The 12,760-nt window shown below is 40.6% G+C and overlaps 1 long non-coding RNA gene across 1 annotated transcript in view; it reads left to right on the top strand.

Moving 5' to 3' along the window:
* The window catches only part of LOC146059706 (uncharacterized), a 95,148-nt gene extending 82,688 nt beyond the window's left edge, over positions 1-12,460 (top strand). The window contains exon 7 of the long non-coding RNA XR_014470307.1: positions 12,343-12,460. This is a non-coding gene — a long non-coding RNA (uncharacterized LOC146059706). The remainder of the gene's footprint in view (positions 1-12,342) is intronic.
* Positions 12,461-12,760: the final 300 nt, after the last annotated feature.

Here is a 12,760-nt window from a genome sequence, read left to right as displayed (position 1 = left end):
GTACCAAGATGTTATAACGCCCTCTCGGATCCGAGTAAGTCTGTTCTATTTTATAAGATAAGGACTTATGCAGCAGAAACACTGGCACCTTCTAAAGAAGGACCCCTTGATTGGAAACGAAATACCAACAAATCCTTCATTTATCTATAGAAAAGCACCTAATTTAGCAAATAAGCTGACCCGGAGCATGCATCCTAATAACACCCTAAGGAGAGGAATCCGTACAAGAGGTTTCCACAGATGCGGGTCATGTAAAGCGTGCATCAACATCAAGGGCGAGAAAAAGGTAGAAAAAGTGACCATTAACGGCAAAGAACAAAAAATAGAAGAATTTATAACTTGCAATGTTAAAAACGTCATCTATTTGATCGGATGTTCATGCGATAAGTATTATATAGGCAGAACTTCACGCCCACTAAAAGTGCGCATGAGTGAACACATACGTAACATCGAAAAGGGTGTGGAAACACACTCCCTTTCACAGCATTTCAAAACCACTCATGCGTGCTCCGTTAAACATATCAAATTATTCATGGGTATAAAATATGTGGAGGGAAATAGCAGAAGAAGAGATCTAAGTACGCAACTTGCAAAAACAGAAATGCAAATGATCTATAATTTTAATACGCTCAAACCAAATGGTATCAATGCAGATTTTGAGCTAAAATGGTTTTTATAAAGATTTTATGATGTTTTAACCTTCTGCTTGTTTACATTACATATACCCATATTTGCTGCTATTTTTGATACTTGTGCTTTTATTGTGATTTTTCTCATTTTTATATACTTATTTATAGAGATGCTGGATTCCTGTTGGTTTTATATGGACTTTAAAAGGACTGATGTGTGGGCAAAATCTGTTGCCCTTAGATGCGCTGATCACGTGAGCGCATCAGGCTTGGACTTGAAACCGGAAGTAGCATGGACGCTACATACACCTTTTGCCTGGCTTCATTTACACCCAACAGGACCAGAGACAGGAACCGGAAGTGCGCGCTGCGCTTATCCAGCTCCCCGCAGCGTGTACTATATTCTTTTGGTTCTGGACTAAACCGGAAGTGACGCGAACGTCACTCCGGGTTGCCTGTACCCGGAAGTGACACAAGCGTCTATCTAGAGGACTTACACCCGGAAGTTAGCTTCAATTACACCCGCGAAAGAGCGGGAAAACGGACGTTCATCATAGGCTGTTTGTGGCATAAATAGAGACGCTGATACCCCAGTAAGCATACACCTTGACAAAGGATCCAGTGGGATCTGAAACGCGTTGGTGGACACAGGGCCGGACAGACGCCTAGGAGAGGACATTACCACTGACTGTGAGAGCACCTGCGTGACCCGGGATCCGTATGTGACCTATCATATGTCTATTTGAACTGTTTTTTTCGCTAAACAGTTCCTATCCATCTGGTAATTACCTTTCCAGGCCTAAGTCTGTGACCCAGTGCACTTTGTATGCTTAATCCAGATGCTGTGGAAAACCCCCCCCCCTTTTTTTGAAATATTGTATCCCCATGTTTTAAACGATTGTGAAAATTAAATACAGTTTTATGCGATGATATTTTTCCATACTTGTATTTTCACATATATTTTCATCTGATGTGGAGACGTCCCTGTGACTATCAAGGGTGAAAAACTACTCAGGAAAAACCCCCGATAAGGGAAGTGTTTACATTTATTATATTAGCGCTGGTTGAGGATCTATCCCTACTCTATAATGAGAACAGGGTCTATGCCTGGGTGAATAACACTAAAGCCGCTATCAGACAGAACAAGCCAAGATATAACAGAAGGAGACAAGGTCGGTTTGATACTGAGCAATCTAGTGGAGCGCAATCCACCAACAGCGACACCGACACACAAGTAGCGACATCCTCTGGTCGACCCCCTTTAGGGGTACGCACAAGGGCGCAACTTGGAACGGGAAAAGGACGCGCCGCGGCAAGCAGTGTGAAAGGCAAGCAAAAAGCCAAGCCGCCGAAGAAATAAATGTTTACAATCTATCCACAAGAAACTTTTCCCCCGCAGAAATGAGACTCCTACAGAAAGGATTGAACTTTGTGCCGACCAACCGACCGCGTATCTTTGAATCGCTGGTGGACATCAACCTCTTTAGCCGACAACTCAGGCTGAAAGAATATTTTAATGCAAAACCAACTACAGTGGATACAGTGTGCCCTGACCCTGTGAAAAAACGTAGTAAATTCGACCCGCCTTCGGTGAATGTTGCCATCAAAACTTTCACCAATTCCATGTCGGCTCAAGTCAAACAAAATCACTCTTCATTGCTGACAAGATCAAACTTAACACAAGAAAAGATTAAAGCATTACAACAAATTGCTGGCTATACAGATGTCGTCCTTAGAGCTGCTGACAAGGGGGGAGCCCTTGTCATTCAGGATATTGACAAGTACAAGGCGGAGGCAATGAGACAATTGAATGATCCAGTGGTTTATCAGAGGCTACATAAAGATCCTACACAATCTTACCTCAAGGAACTTTCAGACCTATTAACCCAGGGAGTGAACCAGCAATGGAACACAAGTGAAACCGCTGATGCCCTGCTGAAAAGAAACCCGGTGATCCCAGTCTTTTATACAATTCCTAAATTGCATAAAAATAGTGTCGACCCTCCGGGTAGACCTATTGTCTCAGCAAGGGACTCAATCTTCTATGACGTTGCTAAATACCTTGACTTTTACTTGCAACCTGTGGTCCAAAGTAAGGACACATATTTGAAGGACACTAACACCTTTTTGGACAAACTCTTTTCGCTTGGTGACCTACCTGAGAATGCTTTCCTCTGTACGGCAGACGTGGTAAGCTTGTACACAAATATACCTCTAACTAGAGGATTACAGTCTGTATGCAAATTAATTACCAATAATGTTCTATATACTGGTCCGCATATTCCTTTCTTTATGTCATTACTTGAGTTGGCGCTTGATAGAAATTACTTTTTATTTGACAGCATGTTTTTTAAACAGCAGCAAGGCTGTGCAATGGGCAGTTGTGTGGCGCCGGCCTACGCTAACTCATTTATGTTTGAGGTGGAAAAAATCATGTTTTTTGATACACCAGAATATGCAAGCAAGATTCATTATTACACACGCTTTATAGATGACGTCTTCATCATTTGGTTGGGGAGTAAGGCGGAATTTGACCAAATGATGAATGCGGTTAATCTATTGGATTCCAGTATAAAATTTACACACGAAATACAAGCAGAAATGGTGCATTTTTTGGATGTATCAATCATCAAAAAAGGCAGCAAAGTCAGCACCTCATTGTACACGAAGCCTACAGATTGCAACAATTTGTTGGCAGCGTCCAGTTTTCACCCTACGGCCCTAATAAAAAGCTTACCCTATTCTCAATTTTTAAGGGTCCGTAGAATCTGCAGTGAACAGATAGATGAACAGCAGCAGATGGACACAATGAGGAAAAAATTCCTTAGCAGAGCTTACAAAAATAGAGCTTTAAATGCATCCATAGAGAAAGCATGTGAACAGCCAAAACGACCTCCTCCCACAGACAGCACCAATAAGAACTCTAAAACTGACAGCTCTGTCATTTTCGTTAATACCTACAATACAGCCAGCAATACCTTAATTAAAACAGCCAAACAACTCTGGCCCATTATTCAAAGTGATCAGCACCTAACGTCTCTCAAAAATAAATCCTTCATGCCATGTTTCCGTAGAGGCAGAAACATTAGGGACCAAATTGTCCATACCGATATTTCAGGTTTTGGAAATAAAAAAACAGAGACAGGTTTTTTGACACGCAAACCAGGGGTTTATAAATGCTTAGCCTGTGCGACTTGCACACATATGGAAACAGGCGACCACTTCTTCCATCCCCATAGCGGCAAAAAAATCAACATTAAACATGTACTTACCTGTAGCTCTCAATATGTTGTCTATTATATTAAGTGCCCATGCTCCAAAATGTATGTAGGCAAAACTAGCTGCCACTTCAAAGAGAGGATGGGGCAACACAGAAGCGCCATCAGACTCATACTTTCTGGGAAGCAAATAGATCAACCGGTAGCAAAACATTTTAAAAACATGGGACACAGTTTAGCGCAGTTGAAGTACAAAATAATTGACCACGTACCCCCTAACAGCAGAGGTGGGGATAGGGATCAACAGTTACTACGACTTGAAACAAAATGGATATCTGAATTGAATACAGTGCAGCCGCACGGACTTAACGAATACATTTCTTTCACCAGTTTCCTCTGAGTTCAGCAGTGTGTATTTTAACTTGATGTGAGGGTTATTAATGTTGATATTTTCAACAATGTACTCCTTTAGCAAGTTAGTGGAGATCTCAATGTGACTATGGTTACAATGTATCTTTTTCCTATTAGCTGAGCTATTTTGCATTACGGTGGTTATCCACTGAATGTATTTACTATATATGTAGAAATGCTTTTATTGGAACGCATAATGATTGTTTTATATTTTGTATTTTGCACCCTGTAGAAATTACATTGCAAAAAAAACTTTTTTTTCTTTTTAACATTACAGCTGCAGCTGTCCGCACTTGTGCTTGTTAACCAAGGTTACCATGGTGACGGTCACCGCACTTCCCTCAATTGGTTTTCTGTTTTGCTTTGTATATATATTTTTTTTCTGTTTTTTTTGTGTGTGTCAGTCTCACTCCGGATTGTGTGCGTCAGCAAGAGGGCGGTTCTGGTTCAGAACATGTCATGGCAGCACCGGAAGTGAGAGACTGCAGCTGATAGGTAGGATTTCTTTTTGTTAGTTTGTGAAGGTATATAAGTGGTGTTTGTATTTGATATGATTATTCCTGATGAAGGTCTTATAAAATAAAGACCGAAACGTTGGACTAAACACTGAGCAAGTGTGTTTATTGATTTAAGTCCGAGAGTGCCGCAACTTCTACCCCTGTATATATATATATATATATATATATATATATATAATATATCTATATATCTATATATATATCTATATATATATATATATAGATATATATATATAGATATATATATATAGATATATATATATAGATATATATATACATATATAATATATATATATATATATATATATATATACATACATACATACATACATACAGACATGGACAAAGAATAATATTAGATATAAATTTTAGCAGAAAGGCACAGTAGGAAAATAAATCAACCCTCATGTATATACAGATAAAGGCTAGTTAGCTAAAAATCGGAATCACAGAAAATAACTTAAGCTCATATGGTCATTCAGACCCCTTGGTCCATATGACCATATGACCATATGAGCTTAAGTTCTTTTCTGTGATTCCGATTTCCAGCTAACTAGCCTTTATCTGTATATACATGAGGGTTGATTTATTTTCCTACTGTACCTTTCTGCTAAAATTTCTATCTAATATTATTCTTTGTCCATGTCTGTATGTAATCTCATCCCCTTTAACCTTCTCTGCTAAATTTTCCTACTTTGTTTTTAATGGTAGCCTCTTCTATATACTCTGACTACATTCTGCTCTGCTAAATTTTTCCTATCTGTAAGGTACTTAGTCCGTGTCTAAATTTTTTTCTATCTTTTCTTCTCTGCTAAATATATCCAACTGTATTGCTCCTAGGTTGCATAATGTATCATAAATTGTATTTGAGCACCATGGTCAGTCGTTAGCCCAGATGGGTCTCGTTAGCCCTCAGAGAGGCTTTAGCGCTATTACTATTGGATGTGGATATTATCTCTATATATACTCTTGTCTGTGTGTTTATGTTTATTCATCGATCTAATTCTCCTCTGCTATATTCTTCCAGCTTTGATTAATATAAGACTAGTATCTCTCCGCTTTCTGACTTAATTCTTCTCTGCTAAAGTTTCACATCTATGGTTAGCTCTTAGTCTGTGTCTATATGTTATTTCCATCTTTTACTTATCTGCTAAATATATCCCCCTTGTTCCACATGTTAAGCGCAATATGTATACAGAAATTGAACTTCAGGCCACACTCTATACTATATACAAGGTAGAATCTAGTAGAGACTGAGAGCGCCGGAGAGAGGTCTGTGCGCACAGCTCCGTGCAGCCCTTGTTTATGTCAGACATGTGTTTGTTGATGTAGGTTGCCCTGGTGATGGGAGCACAGCATGACTCACAGGCTTGTGACGTCATTCACTCAGCGCCGGCCGACCGGCCGGGCGTGAAGTCCCGATTCCGGAAGACGCTGCTGCACGGGGTGTATAAGTAGGGTGACCAACTCATCCCTTTAATCTGGGACACATATTAATTACACAGGTTCTGTGGCAGTTTAAAACCAGGTGAAATGGAGTCTTGAGGTGTAGCAGTTTAAAACCAGGTGAAAGCCAGCCACAGAACCTGTGTAATTAATATGTGTCCCGGATTAAAGGGATGAGTTGGTCACCCTATGTATAAGGTGAGCTCATTTCTGTATTTTCTTGTAACATGACTTGAAGAAATTGCTCAATAAAGAGCAATGAAACATTGTCCTATTCATGACTGAATGAGAGTTTTTTTCACAAGATGCTTGGAGTGCTACTTCCACCCCTGAAACCCTGTACTAATGTAGTGAAGTGGGCACCCAGCTCAGCATCAGGCTACTACAGGGAGAGCCGGATCCCCACCCTTGTTTATATATATATATATATATATATATATATATATATATATATATATATATATATAGTACAATGTTGAGCCCGGCACTCCTGTGCCAACAGGAAAAGTGGCAATGATACCCTGCCCGGGTGCCAGCCCTGAGAGCTGTGTTGGCTCTCAAATATAACGTGAAGAAGGAGAGCGTCACTCTGGGACTTCTTAGTGAATCAGGTAACAGCTTTATTAGCGTTATGTCAACGCGTTTCGGGTGATTGTCCTGACGACGTGTACTACCCGAAACGCGTTGACATAACGCTAATAAAGCTGTTACCTGATTCACTAAGAAGTCCCGGAGTGACGCTCTCCTTCTTCACGTTATATATATATATATATATATATATATATATATATATATATACTGTAGATAGATAGATATATCTGTAGACAGAAGGGGAATATGGTGGCAATCACGCTTATATAGTAGAGAATAGGCTGTAGTCCTACTTTGAGCCTGACTGCAGCCCAGAGAATGGGTCTTCGGCACAGGGATCGTGATTTAGCTTCTATGGGCTGCTGCAGAAGAAGCCATAGTAGCTGGGAGCCAACAAATTTGCAGTACTGAGGATGCTACTTTGCATATGCCGGTCCCACGACCATGGTGGGGCGGCAGCATCTGCAGAGGTGATCGGCAGAAGCGGGGGCCAGCAATGACAGCAGCAGGAGGGGGGGGTGACATTGTGGCCAGCCTCCTGCAGTGAGGTAGGAGACGCTGCTGAAAATAAGTAAAACTCTTACAGTATATAGTGGGAAAGAATGCAATGCATCAATTCTAAAACAATATTATAAAATCATTACTTGTCATATTTACCATCCAAATCCCAGGAGAATTTATATAAAGCAATTGGGTCATAGAGTACATCATTCTTTGTGCTCAAAAAACAAAGCAACCAGATTTAATGTTATCCTTCCATTCAAACAAAAGGATTAGCTTGATCTAGGATTACATGCATGCAATTTTAAAGGAATTCCATTAATAGAATATCACATTACATGATATTTGAAGATTTTTCAAGAAGGCTGAAAGACTGCTGCAGTAATCTCTATAGAGTGCCGGACACCAGTGTCTTTATTCCTATGTATTTGCCTTCATTGTGACTGCAATCTTGGTTATCAGTATTCAGGGAAATGACAATGCTGCATTTGAAGTGAAAGAGCCAATAAACACTTTAGTATCACATGCTGGAAACTTCCTTAGAACATTCTGATCACTTCGCTCGGACCGAAGCGAAAGTACCAAACCCCGGCTAGTGAATGGATTGCTGGCACCACCCATTCGCACACCGAATTTGGCTGGTCCGCATGCGAACGGATGTTTTTGTGTGAAAATCCATTCGAATGCCTGTGGGAACTTCCCCCATCATTCCATAGTCAGCGACCATCTAATGATGTGCTCGCCCATGCACGAGTGGTCTAGACCATATATGCGAAGAAAAGCAGGGATATGGGCGGGCAGCTGACATCCGGTTAAGTCAGGTGCCTGCCCCCCACATGCACATCACAACCGCATTTCCATATGCACACCCTGCCTTTTCATGCCAACGCCCATGTCCCTGATCAGGCCGCAATGCCCCTTTCCACCCGCTGCTCATAAGGCCAGGAGGCGGAGCAAGCACTTGGCGACCAGACTTCTTGCTGAGTTCACTCACTCCCTGCGTACAGACATGCGCAGAAATGGTTCTGCGTATACGCACAACATCAGAACAATGGACAAATTCGTGTCCGAGTGAAGCTATCAGAATAAGGGCCACAGTGTACTTCCATTTGTTTTGTATTAAAGCTTTCTGTTAAACTCCAAATTAGAATGCGAGTAAAAAATGCTGATACGAACATATCCTCAAACAGACATCTAAGGGTCATATCATTTAATTTGATCTGTGATGTCTGCTAGTTAATAAGGCATTTGTTCACTTTTTTTAGTTTTCCAGATTTACATGACTAGTGTATGCCCTTTTTTACAATGTCCTCTGATTAAATTTAGACAGACAGCATAACCACTTCACCTTTTCAATAATCCAGTTTTGATGAGATGATCTGAAGAATGGTGCTTATTATATGATAGAAGAAATTAGTAAAACCGTAAGGGTCAGAGTCCTTGCCACGGATGCTGTGCTGAGGGGAGGAATGTACATCTAACTCTACCTGCAGACATGAGAAAGTATAATAGAGTTTTTCCTAACCAGTATGCAATTGGAAAGCTGAATGCAACACGCATTCATAGCATGGGATAGCAAGAAGGGGGAATATATACTGTACATGCACCCGCTGTCCATTAACTAGCATGTGGGAACCGGCAGGTGTAATTAAGCTCAATGTGAAGCAATGTGTATGTATAGTTAAATGATAGCGGATGCGTACGTATTCACACTTCCTGCTATACCACGCTTTGAATGCTATGATGGGTTCTACAGGTTGAGTATCCCTTATCCAAATATCCGTTATCCAAATTATTGATATGTAACTGGCACTACTGGGGACATCTATAACAGCACTACTGGGGACATGATATGTAACTGGCACTACTGGGGACATCTATAACAGCACTACTGGGGACATGATATGTAACTGGCACTACTGGGGACACCTATAACAGCACTACTGGGGACATGATATGTAACTGGCACTACTGAGGACATGATATGTAACTGGCACTACTGGGGACATCTATAACAGCACTACTGGGGATATGATACGTAACTGGCACAAAATATATCACATTACATGATATTTGAAGATTTTTCAAGAAGGCTGAAAGACTGCTGCAGTAATCTCTATAGAGTGCCGGACACCAGTGTCTTTATTCCTATGTATTTGCCTTCATTGTGACTGCAATCTTGGTTATCAGTATTCAGGGAAATGGCAATGCTGCATTTGAAGTGAAAGAGCCAATAAACACTTTAGTATCACATGCTGGAAACTTCCTTAGAACATTCTGATCACTTCGCTCGGACCGAAGCGAAAGTACCAAACCCCGGCTAGTGAATGGATTGCTGGCACCACCCATTCGCACACCGAATTTGGCTGGTCCGCATGCGAACGGATGTTTTTGTGTGAAAATCCATTCGAATGCCTGTGGGAACTTCCCCCATCATTCCATAGTCAGCGACCATCTAATGATGTGCTCGCCCATGCACGAGTGGTCTAGACCATATATGCGAAGAAAAGCAGGGATATGGGCGGGCAGCTGACATCCGGTTAAGTCAGGTGCCTGCCCCCCACATGCACATCACAACCGCATTTCCATATGCACACCCTGCCTTTTCATGGGAACGCCCATGTCCCTGATCAGGCCGCAATGCCCCTTTCCACCCGCTGCTCATAAGGCCAGGAGGCGGAGCAAGCACTTGGCGACCAGACTTCTTGCTGAGTTCACTCACTCCCTGCGTACAGACATGCGCAGAAATGGTTCTGCGTATACGCACAACATCAGAACAATGGACAAATTCGTGTCCGAGTGAAGCTATCAGAATAAGGGCCACAGTGTACTTCCATTTGTTTTGTATTAAAGCTTTCTGTTAAACTCCAAATTAGAATGCGAGTAAAAAATGCTGATACGAACATATCCTCAAACAGACATCTAAGGGTCATATCATTTAATTTGATCTGTGATGTCTGCTAGTTAATAAGGCATTTGTTCACTTTTTTTAGTTTTCCAGATTTACATGACTAGTGTATGCCGTTTTTACAATGTCCTCTGATTAAATTTAGACAGACAGCATAACCACTTCACCTTTTCAATAATCCAGTTTTGATGAGATGATCTGAAGAATGGTGCTTATTATATGATAGAAGAAATTAGTAAAACCGTAAGGGTCAGAGTCCTTGCCACGGATGCTGTGCTGAGGGGAGGAATGTACATCTAACTCTACCTGCAGACATGAGAAAGTATAATAGAGTTTTTCCTAACCAGTATGCAATTGGAAAGCTGAATGCAACACGCATTCATAGCATGGGATAGCAAGAAGGGGGAATATATACTGTACATGCACCCGCTGTCCATTAACTAGCATGTGGGAACCGGCAGGTGTAATTAAGCTCAATGTGAAGCAATGTGTATGTATAGTTAAATGATAGCGGATGCGTACGTATTCACACTTCCTGCTATACCACGCTTTGAATGCTATGATGGGTTCTACAGGTTGAGTATCCCTTATCCAAATATCCGTTATCCAAATTATTGATATGTAACTGGCACTACTGGGGACATCTATAACAGCACTACTGGGGACATGATATGTAACTGGCACTACTGGGGACATCTATAACAGCACTACTGGGGACATGATATGTAACTGGCACTACTGGGGACACCTATAACAGCACTACTGGGGACATGATATGTAACTGGCACTACTGAGGACATGATATGTAACTGGCACTACTGGGGACATCTATAACAGCACTACTGGGGATATGATACGTAACTGGCACAAAATATGTGCAAAAAACTGATTGCTTGCATTCAAATTCAGTATCTGAAACATTTCATGTTTTGAAACCTTGATTTATGCACAAATTAAATATATTTGTGTGTATTTCAAGTGTTTGATGTGTTTGTACAACATAAATGCAAGATACTTTAAGATGCATCATTGAAATATAAAAATATTCCTACATACAGAATAATCTGTTATCCAAAAACCTTCTGGTCCAGAGCATTTTGCATAAGGGATATTCAACCTGTGTTATGAAATGATGCATAACACAGCAACAAAGAAAAAGGACACATCTATAAATATGCTAAAAGCACAACAATGACTAACTATTTAAACTACAGGTAGCATCAAATGGTAATGTAATGCCAAAACAAATCTTTTCAGGAAGAACCTTTAGAACAAAGCTAGGCTTCGTAGATGTAAATAGCAACTGAGTAGCCTAGTGAAAAAGGACAGGTTTCTTGGTGTATTGTACACTGATCCTTAAATTTAAAATGTGTTCAACTATATATTATATAATTTTGTAGTGTCTTTGAAGTACTGTATGGGAGTATTGTAAGAACGAAGAATGCCGCTGACAAAGTTAAGGTCATGTTCATCTATCACCCTGTAGGATTTCATGGTACAAAGTATATTCGGTTGCCTATTTCCCAAGAACAAAGAGCCGATTCAGACCTGCTTGCTAAGCTGCATGTGTGGATGCACGCTCCCCCACCACCATCTAAATCTTTTTGCAGAACTGCAAACGGATGTGTCTGGGTAGCGCCCCTGCAGAGGAGAAATCTTTCGATGATTACTTACCATCAAAGGATTTCTCTTAATCCAGGAGTAACTCAGCAGCTGCTTGTATCAACACAAAATCAGGGTGGGCACTGACATCATATGCCCACCCCCAAGCAGGCAGGGGAAATATATACATTTAAGACCACTTAACTGGCTTATATTTGAAAATCAAATTCTCAGAAACTGTCAATTTGTTTTTATGATTGAATTTGGTGAAGAACATCTATTGAAAATGTACCCAGAGCAGTTTTATTTAAAAAAAAAAACAATGGGTGAACGATTTATTTGATTTATTTTTATGTTTTTTATTTATTTATCATTTTTTAATATGAATTGTTGGAATATAAAGCAATCCATGATATGAACATTATGATATTGCAACTTTGCCTTTCCCCGTCAGGCTGTTTCTAATGTTTTACTCATTTACATGTCACCTAAATCAGCAGTAATCTTCTGCCTGGCAGGTACTGGAGAAGGGAACAAGGATGCTGAGGGTCAGAAGATCGCTCTGAGATTGGAGGCTGGTAATCGTACAATCTGTGTTTCTGACTGATTGCATCAAATGTATCAGGGAAAGTCCAGCCTGGTCAGGCAAGTGAAGAATGATCCGAATCATTGGAAGCAGTCAATGTTAGCATGTTATTAGGGGCTATATATGTTTTTAATATGATGGCTGTTTACGCAACAATCAATAATGGGCCATATGTATTAAGCTTTAACAAGAGATAGAGTAGAGGGTGATAACAATAAAGAAGCAGCCAGCCTATCTGTCATTTCTCAAACACAGTCTGTGACATGGCAGTTAGGGGCTGATTGGCTGGTCCTTTATCACTTGTTATCACCCTCCACTTTGTCTTTGTCAATATATCTGGCCCAATTTGC

The sequence above is a fragment of the Crinia signifera genome, chromosome 1 (genome assembly GCF_055691185.1).
Source record: "Crinia signifera chromosome 1, ASM5569118v1, whole genome shotgun sequence".
Lineage (NCBI taxonomy): Eukaryota > Metazoa > Chordata > Amphibia > Anura > Myobatrachidae > Crinia > Crinia signifera.
This window is presented reverse-complemented; position numbering and strand designations above follow the sequence as displayed.